The sequence below is a fragment of the Anabrus simplex genome, chromosome 8 (genome assembly GCF_040414725.1).
Source record: "Anabrus simplex isolate iqAnaSimp1 chromosome 8, ASM4041472v1, whole genome shotgun sequence".
Taxonomy (NCBI): domain Eukaryota; kingdom Metazoa; phylum Arthropoda; class Insecta; order Orthoptera; family Tettigoniidae; genus Anabrus; species Anabrus simplex.
The window spans coordinates 112,787,299-112,808,566 of NC_090272.1; the positions used below are offsets into that span (position 1 = coordinate 112,787,299).

At 39.1% G+C, this 21,268-nt stretch overlaps 1 pseudogene; it reads right to left on the reverse strand.

Annotated features, from left to right (window-relative positions):
• Window positions 1-21,026, reverse strand: part of LOC137501907 (3-hydroxyisobutyryl-CoA hydrolase, mitochondrial pseudogene) — a 24,922-nt pseudogene extending 3,896 nt beyond the window's left edge.
• Window positions 21,027-21,268: the final 242 nt, after the last annotated feature.

Below are 21,268 nucleotides of genomic sequence, written 5' to 3' on the forward strand. Positions count from 1 at the left end.
ACCAAGGTGATGGACATTACATAATTTGTCAATGAATGGAAACCAAACAAGAATGCATGGATGACCAGAGAAATCATCACAGATTCATTAAATTAACTGGGCAGGAAAATGACCTGTCAGAAGAGGAGAGATTATTCCTTGATAATATGACATCACATCCAGATATTATACTGCAAAATGTGAAGATTGTAATTTTTCCACCAAATGTAACTCAGTTTTTTAGCTGCTTGACCAAGGAGTGATCAGAACTTCAAGATATAAAGTACAGACAATTAGTGATGAAGCACATTGAATCAGAACTTAACGAGAATGATGAAACCCTTCAAACACTGATGAAGGAACTGAATTTTCTCTTTTGAGGGTAATAAATGTATAGAAAAACGTTACAGTTCATTATAATTTTCAGTTTTTACATAGTTAATCTATAACTGTGAGGTTCTTCAGTCTATCAAAACTAGTTCATGATAAATAATATTAGAATCGAGCAAGTTGGCCATACGGTTAGGTTGCAAAGCTGCGAGCTTGCACTCAGGAGATGGTGGGTACGAATCTCACCATCGGCAGCCCTGAAGATGTTTTTTCTGTGGTTTCCCGTTTTCACACCCGGCAAATACTAGGGCTGTACCTTAATTAAGGCCATGGCTGCTTCCCTCACAATCCTAGCTTTGTCCATGCTTGTGTTGTAGAAAACTGTCAATGTGTTAGTACGATGTAAACCACTAGCAAAAAAATAATTAAATAGACAATAACTACAAAGGAAAACGTTTAATAACAGATTATACCAGCAAAAGATAAAATTTAATTCATTCATTTGTTTTAACTGTATTTATCCTGAATTAGTTTCGACAGAACAAAGAACAGAATTTGACAGTACGGAAGCAACACGACAGTTAATTTATGCAGCAGGTTACAGGGTAGATGCAAACACTTACATCAAAACTGATTAAGACCTTCCAACACAGAGCAAGAATGCAGGCATAAAATTATTCTTCAGTAGGTCAACAGGAGGACAATAATGAAGTTTCTGATGATTGCAGCAGTAAGGCTATGCTAATACCGACTGTACCGACTTCGAAGGGAATAGGGAAATTATATGCTGCCAATATGGCAATGTGAGGGTCTTGGCATTGTTAAGTGATTGAAGGAAACCTATAATACCCTAAACTATGAAAATGGTGTAAATTTGACACAAGACACAATTGTACGTAGTGAAAATATAATTGGTAAGCTTAAGTGTACAAAACAAATGAACATTAAGGAAAACAAATGAAGATTAAGGATTATTTTTTTTTAGTGTTAATATATTTTCTGTAGATTGTTCCATGTAAAGTACTGAAATTAAGTTTCAAAAACTCCAAAGTTAATCTTATTTGTAATACTGTGTAATCGCATATGGTTTGTTACAGTGGAAGCCATTTCTTTTCAGTTTCGACTCAGTTAATCTACCAGTTATTTAAAAAGAATTGTGTTTGGTGTACAGTCTGCTCAATACCATACAGGTTTCCAGAATAGTGGGTTTTGTTTTTCTCTTCCACGTGCTGTACTGCAGGAGCAGTGCATCTACGACTTTCTCATGTGAGTATAGCACATTGCAAAAATGTAGTACTGTATTTGGAGTAACTTAAAAATGTGTGTGTTACATTCATAACACCATGCATTCCTAATTTATTATTACTGTCATGGTATTTTGTTAAAACCTCCCTCCCTAAGGGACACCTCTCCTTAACAGACATTTCTTTCGGTTTTGATAGAGTTTGTTAAAAAGAGGTTTCACTTTCACAATACACTGTAAATGAAACAAAAGTGTAAAATAAGGATAGCTTTGTGGAATACTGTAGTGCATTATTTTGGGAGTGGCCCTTGTACACAGAACAAAGATATTTTTGAAGACTTTTGTCCAGAGAGTAACACAGTATGGTGGTGAAACTTGGACAATAATTGATGCAGAAAGACAGAGAAGAGAAGTCTAAGAAATGTGGCTTTACAGAAGAACGTTGAAGGTGCAATGGGTACATTGGATCACAAAGAGATACTGGATCAAAGTAGCGAGAAGAAAATTATTTGGAAAAATTTGACCAGGAGATGACAGATACATCTGAGACACCTCCAGTTATTTTTTAAGGCGGAGGCCAGGACATGAAAAACAAACTATAGAAGCTGTAGTATATAAAAGTTATGTAAAGATTAAATGGTTAGCATAAGAAAGGGTTAATGGAAAGTTTTATCAAAACTTTCTTGGACAGCTGACCCCAAAAATATACAGTATTTCATAATATTATTGATCTAGGGTCAAGAAGCTAGCAGTACTGATAAGCTGTCCATTGTTTTCCAAGGATGTTTCTTTATCTAGTCTCAAGAAGTGAAAAAAAAAACCAGCATTATCTTGTACACTGTGAACTACATATATGGACTAGCAAAGGCAGTTTCTACATGCTCACTGTGAGACCTAAATGATCCATTGGAGCTAGGCTTTATACTTGGAAACAGTTAAATACAAATCTTAATACAGTTTTCATTCACAATCACAATAAGGCCAGCCTCAGGAGCTTTGCTGCTTCATGTGATAATTGCAAGTGATTCTCTCCTTAGACACAACTTTGAGCAAAGTAAGCAGTGAGGGTCATGGCATTTAGACACAGTGGGGGCAGGTCGCCCCCCACTTCCCCTTCCCTTTGCTCTACAGGTAACGATGTGGGCCGGGTAAATACCCAGTGGGAAGGTAAATAAAAATTGGGTATTCACCTGGGTATATATCCAGTGGTCATTTAAATACCAAAAATGAGGGTATTTTCAGTTTTTGAGCTTTGTACAACACTTTTTGATGTGTTGATGAAGTGTTGGACAAACGAGGACTGAAACACAGGTATTTGATGCCTTAAATTGAGATCAGGAACAATATTGATCCTTTAAAACTAAAAAAAAAAAGGAAAATGGACGTCTGGGTATTTTTTGGGTATTTATATGTTTTGGCACTGTAACCTTATCTTTCTTAGTTCTTAAAGTGCGTTTTTCCTTAAACTAAACTAAAAAATTGGATAAAACCTTTTGGTTGTTTTGTGCTTTAAATTTTTAATAAATATCAAGATACTGAGGTCGAGTTTTATTACGGTACTGGAAATGAGCAACAAAGATGTGGGAGGGAAAAGCTACTTTTGTAGTAAGAGTAGACTATATGCATATTAATTGAAATATTTGTAAGCCAAAACTCAAAAGGTAACAAAATATATTGAATAGAAAGAACATTTTTTTTAAATGCTTAGTAAAAGTGCTTTAAGTTATTTTTCATTCAATTTGAAACATAAAAATAAATAATAATTTTTTAAATCATACTCTAAATAATATAAATGCATGTCAGGAAGTTTTTGTAGTACGTGGGCTCTATAATGGGTGAAGATGTATGCCAGCAAGCATGTGGGTTGGCAACACTGCTCAGCTCATCCTACCCAGAATTCAAACTGACACTGTACTTCCCTCCCATTTTCTATTCTCTGCCTGATGCCTACTGTAGTTAACCTAACTTTTTCAGTGTAGTGGAGTTGTTAGTTTATAGCGGCAACAGATTTTCATTTCAGTCTTTTATCTGAACTTGTATGAAGGGATCTTTAGCTTAAGTTGATGTTTTATGTCAAAACACTTGATAACATTTTTGTGACTTATTACCGTAGTGTGAGAAAAATGGGCAAAAAAGGGTCCAGCTTGGCAGTTATTTAAAGACAATAACAAAGGCGGTGTTGTCTGCAAGTATTGTAATGTTGTATACAAACAAGCTAATGTTAATAAAATGACCAATCATATCAGAAAATGCTTTTAAAATATCCTGAAGAAATGAAGAAAATTCTTGTTCAGCCAAACATCCAGCACAAAGAAAACACCTGAATATCTTCAACAGCAAGAGGAATTGGAAGCAGATGTGTCTTTTGAACCAGAAGAATCAAATCCAGGGCCAAGTTCAAGTAGCAGCCAAATTTTTAATTTAACATCCCCAGGCAATGTGAGTAGCCTATCTGGAAGGAGTGACCATTATCAAGCGCCAACGGAGGAGACTTATTGACCTTTTTGGACCACATGGACAGTCAATTAAATGTAAGTAAAGTACATTTTTTTGTTTATACTATATTGCAGTTCAGTTACAAGTATAAACATTACGTCCGGTGACTGGTACCCATTTAACTGCAGTATCTTCTTGAACACAATCAATTTGCCTAAGTAACAAGTTTGGGTAATTGTTTACAATTACTGTATCACCTTCGATTTTTTCATACTTTTATATTTACCTTCTGTAATTAGGTGTCGCAAACGATGCTAACTGCCTGTGGAGGCAGTTGCTTCTGCGAGCGCTACACGACGGTGTAGCGGTTTAGCGCTGGACAGTTCAGCGATAAAGGCTCGCAGACAATAACTTCCTTATCGGACTTTCAGACATGTCAATACACATTTGGGACACCTAATTTTGCTTCTCTTTTTATATCAGAAAGTAAATAGTAACTAGTCTTGTAAAGGGAATGTTTACTCAAGAACACTTGTTTTGTTGTAGGCTATAATAACAATATGACATGCCTAATATATATATATATACATTTTTTTTTAGGAAAGCCTCAACCAAAGTTTGGCAAAAGCAGTCTTCATAAGCGGAGCTCTGTTATCTATGGTTGAACATCCACTTTGGTTAGAATTCTTGAAAAAACTTCGTCCATCTTACAAACCACCATCCAGGTATCGTCTAACTTCTTCATATCTTGAAGCTCAGTATGCAGAAATGCAAAATGAAATCGCAAGCCAGCTAAATGACTCAAAACACTTACATTTACAGTGTGACAGTTGGAGTGATATCAGAAATGAGTCAACAGTAAACTTTGTCATCTCAAAACCAGAACCACTTTTTGTGGAGTTTGTAGCAACAAAGGAAAACAGACACAATGCACCTTACTTAGCTGAGTTGATGATCAATGTAATTGAAAGATATGGTTCTGAGAAGTTTCTGGTAGTAATTGGAGATAACGCTTCCAACATGAGAGCTGCTTTGGCCTTGGTTAAGGAGAAATATCCGTCAATCATACCACTTGGTTGCCTTGCTCACCTCTTGCATCTTTTATGCGAAGATATTTTAAAATGTAACACTGTGAAATCTTTCATGGCAACTGTTATTAGCATAGTGAAAAGTGCCAAGATCAGCCACATCCTGAAAGCATTATTTGACTGACTTCAATTAGACAAAAAGTTTGAAGACAGAATATCTTTGAAACTTCCTGGGCACACTAGGTGGGGAAGCAACTTGTTTTGTTTACAAAGTTTACTAGCAAATAAATCTGTGCAAAAGCTTGCTGTTAGTGAGGAACAGAGATGAGGATGCTGAAATCACACCAGAAATGAAAAGGCAGCTACTTGGTGATGGAGTGTTTTGGGTTCGAGTTCAAAAGCTGGTGAACATTTCTGATCCAATCATTGAACTTTTTACTGCCTTTGAGTCCAACACCCCCATAATCCACAATGTTTTCACAAAGTTTCACAAACTACACAACACTCTCAAGCAAGAAATTCCAGAATCCCCTCTTTACAAATATGAAGAGAAAACTGTGCTAGCCAAACTGGAGAAACGTGTGAAATTTGGTGTTGGCCAAATTCATCTGGCTGCCGACTTACTGAACCCTTCATCTCAAGGTTGCAATTTGAGACCTGTTGAACTGCTTGATGCTATTGAGTTTGTTTCTGAAGTTGGCAATAGCATGGGAACAAAAGTAGTTGAACTTCGGCAAAACATTGCGGTCTACAGAGACAAAGAGGGGCTGTGGCAGCGGCCCTTTCTTTGGGAAGGATTAAAAGATACTGAAAAAGAGAAAACAATTTTTTTTTTTGCTAGGGGCTTTACGTCGCGCCGACACAGATAGATCTTATGGCGACGATGGGATAGGAAAGGCCTAGGAGTTGGAAGGAAGCGGCCGTGGCCTTAATTAAGGTACAGCACCAGCATTTGCCTGGTGTGAAAATGGGAAACCACGGAAAACCATTTTCAGGGCTGCCGATAGTGGGATTCGAACCTACTATCTCCCGGATGCAAGCTCACAGCCGCGCGCCTCTACGCGCACGGCCAACTCGCCCGGTAAGAGAAAACAATTAGCCCTATGTTATGGTGGAGGAGCTTGAAAGGAACATGTTTTTTTTTTTTTTTTTTGCTAGTTGCTTTACGTCGCACCGACACAGATAGGTCTTATGGCGACTATGGGACAGGGAAGGGCTAGGAGTGGGAAGGAAACGGCCGTGGCATTAATTAAGGTACAGCCCCAGCATTTGCCTGGTTTGAAAATGGGAAACCACGGAAAACCATTTTCAGGGCTGCCGACAGTGGGGTTCGAACCTACTATCTCCCGAATACTGGATACTGGCCGCACTTAAGCGACTGCAGCTGTCGAGCTCGGTAGGAACATGTGTGCTAGCTGATGTTGCTGTGAGAATTTTAGGCGCTCCAGTAACATATGCTGATATTGAAAGAACGTTTAGCACATTCAGCTGGATTCACTGTAAGAAAAGAAACCGACTTACAACTGAAAGGGCTGGACAGTTAGTTTGTCACACAACTGAAATCTGCTAAACAAAACTCCAAAACCAAGAAAAGAAAAGAGTCCAAGGAAACAAGGCAGGTGAAGTGAAATAGAAGTTGAAAACACCAATAATGATCAAATGCAAGTTTCCTGTAGCGACGATAGCGAGGACAGCAATGATGGCCACATTTCGCTCTCAGATGAAGAGTACATCTCTGAGTGTGATGAAAACTCAGATTAGTTTACTTGTACTACTCAACTGATAGTTTTCATTGTAAATTGGAATATAGGTCTAAGCCTAAAAAGATTCATTATGTATGATTATGAATAGCGTAATACATTTGTTAAGCTTCATTAACCTAAATTAAGTAAGGCTTCTATTTTTTTTAACTTTTTTAGTGTAACTGTTAATTTTCTATTTACTAGTCTTTTTGGTTAGGCCTACTTGATTATTTATTTTATATATGAATGCTATTACAAACTGTTCTGGAAAACATATACAGTGTGTTGAAAACTGTATATTACACCTTTTGTAGAACTTGGCCAATGCTCTGAATAAATTTCCAACTTTTATCTCAATGTTTGCAAAAGGCCTAGTTCAATTCTAAGTTTTTCAGGTTATAACTATTGAATTTTATCTCCTGATCTAATTCCCAATTCTAATTCTGTTTCTAAGTCCCAATTCTAATTATATTTGATTAACTATCCAATGTTACATATCTAAAAAGTTAATGTACAATAGTTTGCATACCGGTACCCTTTTTTAAGGTTCAACTTACCACGGCACAGGATTTTTAATGAAAAATCTAAAATACCTGGGTATTTGCCCAAATTAGGTATTTACCCGAGTATTTACCACGATTTATAGGCATAGCCCTAGTCTAGGCACTCCACTCACTCCGCTTGCTGTATAATGCTGTACACGAAAACTCGGCGGCCGGTGATGCTCTTTCATTTTTAGTTTACAGGACTGCCGATAGGAGTGTTCTTTATGATCTGCGAGCGATCTGCCAACTGTTAAGGAAAAATCCACCAAGCCCACAAAATTTGATGCAGTATATGCCCGCGAAATTTGTTGTAGTATTGCTATGGCTTTGTGCGGAGGTTGCGAGCTGAAAATTACTTCATTTAATAGTTTGAAGGAGAATTTAGACGAGCTTTTGGACGTTTATCAATGGCACGAGTTGATAACGAGAGAGAGGAACTGTGAAAAGTGTGGGGAGCTCACGAAATTAAGTGTAGTGAGGAATAAAGTTATTTTCCGGTGCAATCGGCGTGTAGGAGTGGTGAAGTGTACGTGGAACGTGAGTGCGAGGAAGAACACTTTCTTCGAAAAATCACGCCTTTCCTTACACCAAATAGGGTTACTTTCTGTGTTGTGATGTCTGTTAAGCAAGCCGCAAACCCCTCTTCTTCAATTGGAGCTTGGTGTTGCGAAGCAGACTATTGTTGACTGGACTAGCTTCTGCAGTGAGGTGTGTGTGGCCTGGGTGGACAGGAACAAAAAGAGATTAGGAGGGGTTGGAGTGATCGTCGAAACTGACGAAAGTAAATTTGGTAAATCTAAATATCACAGGGGAAGGAATATTACAGGACAGTGGCTGTTTGAGGGAGTAGAAACAGGCAATTTCAAGAATTTTTTTGTTGTTCCTGTAGAAAGAAGGGATAAACAGACCCTGTTAGCGGTCATTCAGGAGTGGATTTTACCTGCATCTATTATCATTTCAGACTGTTGGAAAGCATACGATTGCTTTTTTTTTGCTTTACGTCGCACCAACACAGATAGGTCTTATGGCGACGATGGGACAGGAACGGCCTAGGAATGGGAAGGAATCGGCCATGGCCTTAATTAAGGTACAGCCCCATCATTTGCCTGGTGTGAAAATAGGAAACCACGGAAAACCATTTTCAGGGCTGCCGACAGTGGGGTTCGAGCCCACTATCTCCCGGATGCGAGGACGAGGGATTTGTTCACCTCAGAGCAAACTATTCCCTGAAGTTTATTGACTCTAGGAGGAGCGGAAGAGTTAATAGGGCTAACAGGTGTCAAATGCCGGGTGGTGGAGTTTCCGTCCACACCCAAAACATTGAGAACATGTGGCGTCACCTTAAACACGGCAGCTACTCCATTCCGGCATTCGGAAGAAAAAAGGGACACTTTGTAGGCTACCTTGCCGAATTTCTATTTAAAAGTGCTTTCCCCTTAGGAGAGAGAGTACAACATTTCTTCCGAACTGCCTGAGATCTCTACCCTCCCCTGCATTAAGGTAGGTTTTAATTTTCATTAACTTATGTTGTACATATATGTTAGGTTACAACCACTAAATTACTTTTTTCTTGCCGTGCAGGCAGTATGCACCGCGGTCATAGTTAAGTGCCCCTCGAAGGGAGTGTGACTCCCGAAGGGAGTGTGGCTCCCAAAGGGAGCCACTGTTCTCATGACAGAGCTTGGCCTGGATTTAAAATGATGATGATGATGCTTGTTGTTTAGAGGGGCTTAACATCGAGGTCATCGGTCCCTAATGGTACGAAATGAGATAACAACAAAAAATGAAAAGGATCCACTGACAAAAATAAAAAAAGTCATGAAGAATGAATGGATGGACATGAACACAACAAAAACAAAAAAAAACCAGTGGATCAGACTCAAAAAAGATTGTAAATAATAGTATTAGTGACCAAGGGACCACTTATAAAGCACAATGATGGTAATGGCACTTATCGGTAGTAAAGGAGAACCATGATATTTCTCAAACTGCGGTATTAGTCAAAGGTCGCGTAAACTCACGGTGTTCCAAACATTAAGGTACTACTCACAAGTATTGTACATCGTAAAGGTAACGCAGACCTATGGTGTTTCTCACACAATGGCGCCACTCATAGCCAATGCAAACCGATGAGGTTCCTCACCTAGGTGTACTAATCACGGGCGCCGGTATTCCCGTGGCGTTCCTACAGAGTGGGTACTAATCACTGGCAACGCAGACCTACGGTGTCGCTCGTATAGTGGTACAACTCACAGGCTATGCCCAGACGCGTGGTGTCGCTCACACGGGTACAACTCACAGGCAACGCCCAGACCTGTGGTGTTGCACACACGGGCACGACTCACGGGTACTGGAAACCCACACTGAACCCCACTCGAGTGCTATGAATCACAAAACTATGGAATACCTAACAGAGTGGTACTACTCGCAAGTAAAAGCGACCGATGGTGTTCCGCGCGTGATGGTACTAATCAAAAGTAGTTTCATGGTCCTAATACAATCATTCCTTGGTCGCGCCTTTTAGTTGCCTCTCACGACAGGCAGGGGATACCGTGGGTGTATTATTCGTCAGCCTCCCCCACCCACAGGCGGGGTGTGTTTGGTCCGCGAGAGGTATTTTATTTCCCTCAAGTCCGCCGGCAAGCCGGTTAGGACACCCCTATCCGCCACCTGGGACGCGCCACGTGGGAGTATCACCTCTCCCCCTGCTATGCCTGCGTAGCAGGTTCGTGGGATTTGATAGGTTACAGCTATTAAATTACATTTTTTTCTTGCCGTGCGGGCAGTATGCGTCGCGGCCATAGTTAAGAGCCTCTCAAAGGGAGTGTGGCTACCGAAGGGAGCCACTATTCTCATGACAGAGCTTGGCCTGGATTTAAAATGATAGGTTACAGCTATTAAATTACATATTTTCCTTCCCGTGTTTCTTGCTGTGTTTTTATTCTGCGCCGGTTGGTAATGGAATCAGAGTTAGGAATTATGGGAATGACGTCATGTCGGCCAATGACTGCGCTCATGGCTGGCCAGCTAATGGTCGATGGCGCGTGAGAACTTTCCTTGTGTTATAAAAGTAAACATACCTTTTTGGGCGGGCTGGGTGGGTCCCTGGCATTTGCAATGAACACATCTCTCTTCCGAAAGGATTTTGAGGTACAATTCATATATATTTCTTCGTGAAGTTATGTGTTATATACTGGAGTGCCTAGGGTAGGGCGCTACCGATTTATAAATACCGGGGTATTTTACATCACTATCTACAGGTACACCAACTGTGCAACAAAGCAGCCAGAAATATCACCACATCAAAAACCCTCTAAATAAAGTACAGGAAACTTCAAAATTTAAAAAGGTATTTGCCAAATAAATGCTAGTAAATGCATATTAAAATGCTCCCGATCTTTTAGTATTTATTCAGACACATAACAATGAAACATAACAAGTTCTAAAAATTAAATGAGACACACCTCTAAAATGACTGCAATTGTTGGCTGCTACTCATTTCCAAGAATAAGTTTTTCTCCTGTAATTCTTATTACAAGTAATGAACTTCATTCCGGTTCTGTATTGACTTTAAATATTAAATGGCAAACTTGTATTGAACAGGTGGACTTTACACAATTAAATTCTTTTAGAATTTTTTCTTTTAGACTTTTATCTTAGATACCTGCACTTATTCTTCTTTAAGTTTGTTGGCTCTGTGGAGATGTTGCTAATGACTGATCAAGCCAATGTTCACATGAAATATGCAGGCACACAGGTCACATCTAAAGGTGGGTGGAGGATGCGGTTGGATCTGATGTAGTTTCCATTTTCATGGGTTTCAATTTTTTGTCTGCAACATGCCTGCCCAAACAGTCAGACACGTTTTACAGTAGCTTTGCAACAAAGAACACTGTTTTGTGCAGTTGTTGTGCAGCTGTTAGCATTTATGTTGGTGCTATTCATAGTCTCCTTAAGCTGGTCTTTCTAACGTTTCAAAGGAGCACCTTGAGGCCTTTTGTCATGACCAATCTCACCGTACAGAAGTTGTTTAGGCAGTCTGCTATCATTCATACGCTGGATGTGATCAACTAAACTGATAAGTGATGACGAAGGCTTCATATGCGTCTTGTCAAAAACTGCAACATTGCTTATGTAGTCATCCCATGTAATGTTCATGATGGATCTAAGTTTCTACTGATGGAAGAGTTCCAGTTTCTTTATGTCACGACAGTAAAGTGTCCAGATTTCACATCCATATAGTAATGTTGTTATGACTGGAATTGTATATCCACCAACATACTATTTCTTCCTGCCAATTTGATCATTAGTCATGAAATCTCTTGAACCACCTATTTCTAAAAAACAAAACTAGTCACTGCATAGATGCAAAACGTAACAAACCTGATCATAGCTTCAATTCATCTTCAGGTGCCAGAGGAGCAAAATGTTTGTCAAGAAATTCTGGTGTCACTTCCTCTAAAGTGGCAGGTTTCCACTCTGGCTTGCGACCTTTATCAATTAGAAGGGCTTTCACTCCTAAAAAAACAAAAAAGACATTAGATTTTTAATGCAATGTAATACAAGTATATAAGTTCGTCAGGAACTTACAGGTCTAAATCAAGAAAAGTGTGTTACATGTTACAATTCGTAAAGTACGTAACCATTCATTTCCATTTCATTACATGGCGTGCTACAAGTAACTTATGTTAAGTTTATTAAGCCACAATTAATTCTGGAGGCCCAATTATTAGGTCTGATTAACAACTACTAGAAGAAATGGAAGCAAGTTGTTGCAAATACAACAAAGAAATTAATTTAATTGTTTTAGAAAGACTGTATGATGATTTGTCTTTGACATTTTATTTTAATACAAATATTATACCCCTATCAGTCAGTTAAATTCTTCTATATCAACCTCGTTGCATGTTCCAATAAATTTTCTATTGTTTTCAGGAGGTCAACAGAAGAGCAAATTTCCAGCATACGTACGAGATCAGAGATAAATTTTTAATGCTTTATCACCATCATCATCATCATCATCATTCTAAATTTGAGAGATCCTTTGGCAATGTCTGGCACCCCTTTACCTGCATTTTCAAAAAATGAACTATTATCATCATTAATTAGGGGTATACAAAGAATATAGTCATCCCTCGTTATGCACGTTCTCACTTTACACGTTTCTGCTATAGCACGATTTTAAACAATACATAATTATACACAATATTTAAAAATATACAAGTTAGACTGCAGATTCACAATCACCCTATGGACAGTTTCATGACCGACTGTGGAGCGTTGCAAGGCAGCATGTCGTCAAATCTCAAAGAGAGCGATGAGTAGCTGTGTTGCGTTGTTTCAGGGTTGACTGGCGGCGTGTGGTCAGTATTATAAAGAGGGCATTGAGTTAGCAAGCTGTGTTTTATTGTTTCTAAAAGCAGTATGGAGAAAAGAAAAGGTGATCAAAATGCTTCCAAAAGCTTAATGCAAAGAAAATCAATAACACTTGAAGAAAAGCTGGAAGCACGCTGTAGACATTGTCATAGCTACAGGAATCTCAGAATCAACCCTGAGAACCGTAAGAAGTCAAGCAGAGGAAATTAAAGAAAGCTGCAAAAGTGCAACCAGAATGATGTCATCCAAGATAACACAAATACGGGAACATAAAACTGAGTTGTGTGTCATTGTGTGTATGTTGTGTGAATGGGTTTTCTTCATTTATTATTATTATTATTACTATTATTAGTATTGTCACATTAACTGCTGTACTGATATGTAGGCCTAACTTAGTCTTAGAATTATCTGTCCGTAGTATTATTTCTTTTTAGAATTTCTAAGTACTTTTATGTTTACATTTTTAAATTTTGTTTATAGTGGTTAAGTGTAAGAGAGGGCCGTTAGCCCTAACTTCGCCACAAATGTAAGTCAGGAATAAATAAATAAAATAAAATAAACAATTATGAAGAAAATATAACGAATGTTGACCTAATGGATTGAACATCAAACTGAAAATTCTATCCCGATATCCACCATAGTTATTCAGGCTACAGCAAAAGCTCTGTTTAAAGAACTGAAAACATCCTAGTCTGCAAGTGCTGGTTGGTTTGAACGTTTCAAAGGACGACATGGATTCAATAACCTTAAGCTAACAAGGGAGGCTGCAGGAGCGAATGTTGTTGCTGCTGAAAATATTTCTTTACTATTACAAGCAGTGACTGAGAAGCATGGATATTTGCCACAATAAGGAGCTGTGTTAAATCTGGATGAAACTGGCTTGTTCTGGAGAACATGAAATCAAACCCCTGTTAGTTTAGCACTCCAAGAACCCACGAGCCCTCAAGGGCTACTTTAAGCAAGAACTGCCAGTTGTTTGGTGCTCAAACAACAAAGCTTGGATAAAGGAGCTGTGATTGAGTCCTACTTCTCCAATGAAATCCATCATGCCCTGCAAGCTTATTGTAAGAAAATAAATGTGCCCTTCAAAATCCTGCTACTTTTGGATAACGTGCCAGATCATCCTCTAAGTATCAAGAATGCTGATGAGAACATCAGTGTTTTGTTTCTGCCACTGAGCACAACATCCCTGATTCAACCCATGAGACCCAGTCATTTCATCATCAGACTGAAGATTTTCAAAGTTATGTAGCACAAAGAGTTTCATACTGTATTAAAGGCATGAAAAAAAAAACTTGCACTTGTTTAAAACTCATAGGCATTTTATTTATTCCTTGAAATAGTCTGTATGTCCTATCTAACACATATTATAATACATTCACTTTACACGTTTCCGTATTACGCGATGATTACTTGGAATGAACTAATCTTGTAAAGTGAAGGATACCTGTATAGCTGAGAATCAAGTAAAAACATTGTTCTACAACCTGCAATGATCACCATTACTACTATAACTTTTGTTTGTATTTTACATTTTGCATTGGAATTCTTTCCTTATACTAGGATAAAGCAAGCAAGCTAATTCCAAGATTAAACTAAGTTTTATAGATTTAAGGCCCAGTAACAACTTGCAGTTGGCTGATAACTGGTATAATAGTCTGGCTAAGTTGTACAGACTTGTGATCTTAAAAGATGAAGCAGGTTAAGTAAATATATATGAAAATTGTATAAGATCGATCTGAAGATACTATAGATTGACATTAGAAGGAATTTTACTACCTATTTACAGAATACTTAGTAGAGAGTATCCAAACAAATAGTGTATTTTAGTTACTGCATATCGAGTACTGATGAGTGTGACTCAGGGTTAAGGCCCACAGTTCAAGGCTTGCTAAAAACAATGTGTGTGTGCCAGGCTGAGTGGTTCAGACGGTTGAGGTGCTGGCCTTCTGACCCCAACTTGGCAGGTTCAATCCTGGCTCAGTCCGGTGGTATTCAAAGGTGCTCAACTACGTCAGCCTCATGTTGGTAGATTTACTGGCACATAAAAGAATTCCTGCAGGACTAAATTCCAGCACCTCAGCGTCTCCGAAAACCGTAAAAGTAGTTAATGGGATGTAAAGACAATAACGTAATTATTATTATTATTATTATTATTATTAATAAAAAGGTAGTTCATGGTGTGGGTTACTGTATAGTACGCAAACCTTTTCTTGATCCCTGGGCTCCATAGTGCTGAATGGGAACTGGGGATCAAGAAAAGGTTCGTGTACTATAGTCACGTCCTAGTTTGTGAACCTTGGGCAACGGCTGCGTGGCCTAGTAAGTGGTCCTGAGAGTCGGGATACCAGTTGCTATGGAATGGGAGTGGGCATCTTAGACATATTTTGAGTCGTGGCCCTCCTTGTGCTCAGGCAGCTATGACTATACAATCCACCGGTGGTCCGTTAGAAGAGAGATCCTCACTTAGACTATGTGCAAGTAGGGTAGCATCCTGCTTCATGAATTTACCAAGCTCAGAACATTTTAAGCAAGCCTCAGAGTTTTGGGTCTAACGGAGTCCCACCCTCATTTGACAGGTGAGGGAATCCTTGGAAACAACTTGGCGAACGAAATGGAATTCGATGGGGGAGTTATCAATATTACTGGGGCTTATGGAAGAAAGAAAGTAGAACTAGCTGAGTCAGCAAAGAAGATGCATCTGGATGTATAAAGGGCACTAGGTCCGATGTGACCAGTCTTTCCCCAACACAGGAGTCATTTCCTCCAGACAATGGTCAACAGTTAATCCACGAGCAAAATTGTAGCGGATAATTCCGCGATATTCACCTTTAGACCACACTGACATCTTAACTTGCTTTAAATCCCACTGCTCGGTAACAACTGGTGTGAAGGTCGCGCCTTGCTGTCTCCTAGACCGGTTCTCACCCCTCTTTTCATCCCTCACCATAACAGGGGCGTCCAGCCAACCGTTTTGCATATTGCGAAACTTTCCTAGTGCCCTTTGTACTGAAGGATATGAAAAGGGTGATTGATAAATGCGGGGAAGATACGGAAGCTAGTAGGAACGGGAAACGTATGCTGGAATTCTGTGCTAGTATGGATTTAGCAGTTACGAATACATTCTTCAAGCATAAGGCTATTCACTGCTACACATGGGAGGCTACGGGTACCAGATCCATAATAGACTATATCTTAACAGACTTCAAATTCAGGAAGTCTGTTAGGAATGCAAGGGATTTTCTGATGATACAGACCCCTATCTGATCTGTAGTGAACTAAATATCTCCAGGCCTAGAGCAGAGGAAGTGAAATCTGTCTACAAACGAATAAGGGTAGAAAATCTCCAGGACGATGAAATTAGACAGAAGTACATGGATATGATTAGTGAGAAGTTTCGAACAGTGCACAGTAAGCAGGTTCAGGATATAGAAATAGAATGGGTGGCATACAGGGATGTTGTAGTAGAAACAGCAAGGGAATGCCTAGGAACAACTGTGTGTAAAGACGGGAAAAAGTGAGCATCTTAGTGGAATGATGAAGTGAGGGCAGCTCGTAAATGTAAAAAGAAGGCTTATCAGAAATGGCTCCAAACAAGGGCCGATGCAGACAGGGAATTGTACGTAGATGAAAGAAACAGAGCAAAACAAATAGTTGTTGAATCCAAAAAGAAACTGTAGGAAGATTTTGGTAATAGCCTGGAAAGGCTAGGTCAAGCAGCAGGGAAACCTTTCTGGACAGTAATAAAGAATGTTAGGAAAGGAGGGAAAAAGGAAATGAATAGTGTTTTAGGTAATTCAGGTGAACTCATAATAGATCCCAGAGAATCACTGGACAGGTGAAGGGAATATTTTGAACATCGTCTCAACGTAAAAGAAAATCTTCCTGATGGTGTCGCGAACAACCAAGCTCATGAGAAGGAAGAAAATTATGTTGGTGAAATTACGCTTGAGGAGGTGGAAAGGATGGTAAATAAACTCCATAGTCATAAAGCAGCAGGAATAGATTAAATTAGACCTGAAATGGTGAACTATAGTGGGAAGGCGAGGATGAAATGGCTTCATAGTGTGGTAAGATTAGCATGGAGTGTTGGTAAGGTACCTTCAGATTGGACAAAAGCAGTAATTGCACCTATCTATAAACAGGGGAACAGGAAGGATCTCAACAATTATGGAGTTATTGTTTATTATACCAGGCAAAGTATTCACTGGTATCTTGGAAGGGAGGGTGAGATCAGTGGTTAAGAGGAACTTGGATGAAAATCAGTGTGATTTCAGACTACAGCGGGGCTCTCAGGATCAGATTTTCAGTATGCGCCAGGTAATTGAAAAATGTTACGAGAGGAATAGACAGTTGTGTTTATCTTTCGTAGATCTAGAGAAAGCATATGGCAGGGTACCAAGGGAAAAGATGTTCGCCATGATGGCAGACTATGGAATTAAGGGTAGATTATTAAAATCAATCAATCAATTGATGTTGGAATGAGTTCTTGGTTCAGGGTACTTCCAGTGGTTAGACAAAGCTGTAATCTTTCACCTTTGCTGCTCATAGTTTACATGAATCATCTGCTGAAAGGTATAAAGTGACAGGGAGGGGGAGGGATTCAATTAGGTGGAAATGAAGTAAGCAATCTGGCCTATGCTGACGACTTGGTCTCAATGGCAGATTGAGCTGAAAGCCTGCAGTCTAATGCAATGAATATGGTATGGAAAGTAGTCTCTTGAAGACTAAACTGATGTCAGTAGGTAAGAAATTCAACAGAATTGAATCTCAGATTGGTGATACAAAGCTAGAACAGGTAGAAAATTTTAAGTATTTAGTTTGTGTGTTCTCCCAGGATGGTAATATAGTAAGTGAGATTGAATCAAGGTGTAGTAAAACTAATGCATTGAGCTTGCAGTTGCGATCAACATTGTTCTGTAAGAAGGAAGTCAGCTCCCAGAAGAGGCTCTTTACATCGGTCTGTTTTCAGACCAACTTTGCTTTACGGGAGCAAGATTGGATGGACTCAGGATATCTTATTCATAAGTTAGAAGTAACAGACATGAAGTAGTGAGAATGATTGCTGGTACAAGCAGGTGGAAATAATGGCAGGAGGGTACTCAGAATGAGGGGATAAAGGCTAAGTTAGGAATGAACTCGATGGATGAAGCTGTACGCATAAACCGGCTTTGGTGGTGGGGTCATGTGAGACAAATGGAGGAGGATAGGTCACCTGGGAGAATAATGGACTCTGTTATGGAGGGTAAGAGAAGTAGAGGGAGACCAAGACGACGATGGTTAGACTCAGTTTCTAACAATTTAAAGATAAGAGGTATAGAACTAAATGAGGCCACAGCACTAGTTGCAAATAGAGGATTGTGGCAATGTTTAGTAAATTCACAGAGGCTTGCAGACTGAACGATGAAAGGCATAACGGTCTACAATGATAATGTATGTATGTATGTATTATTAAAAACAATGTGAAAGTGAACCTTAAAAATAGTCCAAAGAGAACTTTCACTCTTAAGGTTTAGGAACCTTTGGGTATCCTTAGCCCCTTGAGCTGCCACCTGGGTGACTGCCCTAAATGCAGATCAGTATTGATTTATTGATTTTATGAATTCTGGAACCAAGTATTAACAGATAATTTGTTGTCATGGACATTACCGAAGAGCTACACAAGTAGGACCACAATTCAGAGTATGTTCAAGATGCTTATTCCTATTCCATAGCAACTGGTATAGGTTCCTACTCTTAGGACCACTTGTTAGATGGCTCAGCTATTATCCTTGGTGCATGAAGTACGAAGTGACTACAGGAACCCACAATACGAATCACAAAAATAAATGGACAATACTTTATCGTTTCTGCTTACTATCTTAATAGAATGACCAGTTTCCACTGACTTTATATGACAGCAAAGAATAAAAGATTGTTAAAAACAAGTGCATTGAGTGTTAAGTACTGAATGTACGATTTAACTTTGACAGACCTTTACACCGTCACCGGCTCTATTTACATTTTTATGCAGTTCTGTATGAAGAAAATATGAGCAAATTTTTCACCTAAAATGAGAACACTTAGAAACCTTACAAGCAGGTAGAAATTGTAAAAGCTAAATAAACCAACAAGTGACAAATTACCTGTAAGTCATATAACAGACTACATTACACTACATTACTTGATAATCTGAAATTTTTGTTTCCTCATGACCCATCATTACTTTGAACAGGATTATGACATAGAAACAAGCTTCCTGGGTAGCTAGTGGACAAAGAGAATGTTGCACACATAACATAGCATCCTGTGTGATCTTGTCTAAAGAGGAATGAAATGGGAGTACAATGTCTTTCTTACAGTTAAGCAGAGAATCAGCTTTCATAGGCACTAGTTCATTGATGGGAATTCAATCTAATGCTATTAACATGCAGAGAAGCTACCTCTGTGGATCAGTGATAGAGTGTCGGTCTCTGGATCCCAAGATAGCGGATTCAAGCCCGGCAGAGGTAGTCGAATTTTTGAAGGGCAGAAAAAAGTCCATTCAACACTCCATGTCGTTTGATATCGCCATGTAAAAGATCTCTGGTGACACATTTGTTGTTTACCCGACAAAATTCATTAAATTTCAGCCACGGACGCTCAAGAGAGCTTCGGTTTACTCGGTCTGCCATCTAGTGGGCCTAGAGTAAAACGGAACGTCAAAATTGACAAGCAGACAGCCAGATGGCGTCAAATTGAAATGTTTGCACACGGTAGCTGAGGCTATACGATTATTATTATAACATGCAGAGAGTTTCATGCAGCTATTCATTGCTTATTGAAAACTATAAGGATAGTGCTAAATAAAATAATTTACATTGTGTACCTTCATAAAAATCATGACCCTCACAAGCGTGAACTCCAAGACGATATTCTACTATCAAGCATTCTTGCAAAGTCTTGTTTACACCTTCATCTAGTTCCCTTTTGGTTACCTTCATAGAAGTAGGAGACATTTGTCTTAATGTTGTCAGTGTTTTAATTGCCCACTCTGAACAGTCTTTTTCCAGCCTTACCAATATTTCTTCTACAGTAGGTGCTGAGAAAATCTGATCAATCTGTTTTAGATAAGGAGCAAGACTGAATTCTACACTGTGTCCTTCACTTTCTTTTGTGAACGAATTCAGAATACCTTCTGCTTCTTTCTCAGGATTTGCACATTCAAGGAGTGCGTTTTCTAAATCAGTTAACCGTGTACTCTCACAATAATGTGTGGCAATTCCTGCCTTAAGATTGTCTTTTCCTTTTAATCTATGTCCAGTAAGTGCCAAATATAAACCTAACTTCCCACCAAGTCGTGGAAGAAAGTAACTACCACCCACATCAGGAAATAAACCAATTGCAGTTTCAGGCATGGCAAACAATGTTCGCTCAGTTGCAACACGATAGTGTCCATGCACTGATAATCCTACACCTCCTCCCATTGTTATACCATCAATTAAGGCAATGTATGGAATGCTGTAAGTACCTATAAGATTATTTAACGTGTACTCTCTTCGAAAGAATTCTTTTCCAACATGATTGCCTTTCAATCCTTCCTGAGCTAAAGATTTAACATCACCACCAGCACAAAACGCTTTTTCACCAGCGCCTTTTATTATAACCATCTTCTTTTCACATTCCCATTCCTTCATTTTAGGAAAAATTTTGTTACACATTGATGTATTCAAAGCATTCAGTGCTTTGGGTCTGTTGAGGATTATCACACCTTTATTATTTACAGACTTAAACAAAACATCTTCACTATCAGAACCGGTAGATGACATCCTCTTCAAGCAAGTAAAACCTAGACGTACTCTTGAACCCCTCATTATGGAGGTCACGGACAGCTTCCACATTGCAATCTGCAAATGACAAGCAAAAAATATCAAGCATAATTAAGTACACAAACCTCACTTTTATAAACATACTACTTTTTTTAAAAAAATAGGAAGAATACTTGCAACTAAGTTACACTAGAATGAAAAGCAAGGTGCTCGTGAAAGAAAGCCACAACGCTATTGTTTGGCCCTGGTTTAGTTGTACGCGGTTGTACGATTATGATCAATATTTCGTTTGGGTACTGATTAAGGTTAAGTTTTTCGCGTAATTCGCATTATCAATGGGAAGTGTGATTTACTGCGTTTTCAAGCAACAGGTTAATATAAGATGCTAACTAGCCAGATTCACAACAAATTCACCTCTTAAATTATTGCGATAGAATCGCTGATCCAATACGCTGGGTAATCACATCGGGATGATAGGTTAGGACAAGGTTACGAGGTTAGGAGCGACTCATCAAGTCGGCCGTGGCCTACTTGACAACGTGAGTTACGTGCACCGCCATCTCGATCCTCCTATACTGCAAGAGCAGTTATAACAGCCAAGGATCATAAGATCATAGGTTTGTTCCAACAAGAACGGGGACAGTTTGCAAACTGGCAGACGCATGCGCAGTACGGAAAGAGCGTTCCAACAAACTTCAAACTCAAACGCGGACTCGGAGTCGGTTGTTCCAACAGACTATGGACCGTTCATGAACCAGTTTGCGAACTGGCAAAGCAGTTCGTGCTCCAGAGCAAGTACTAG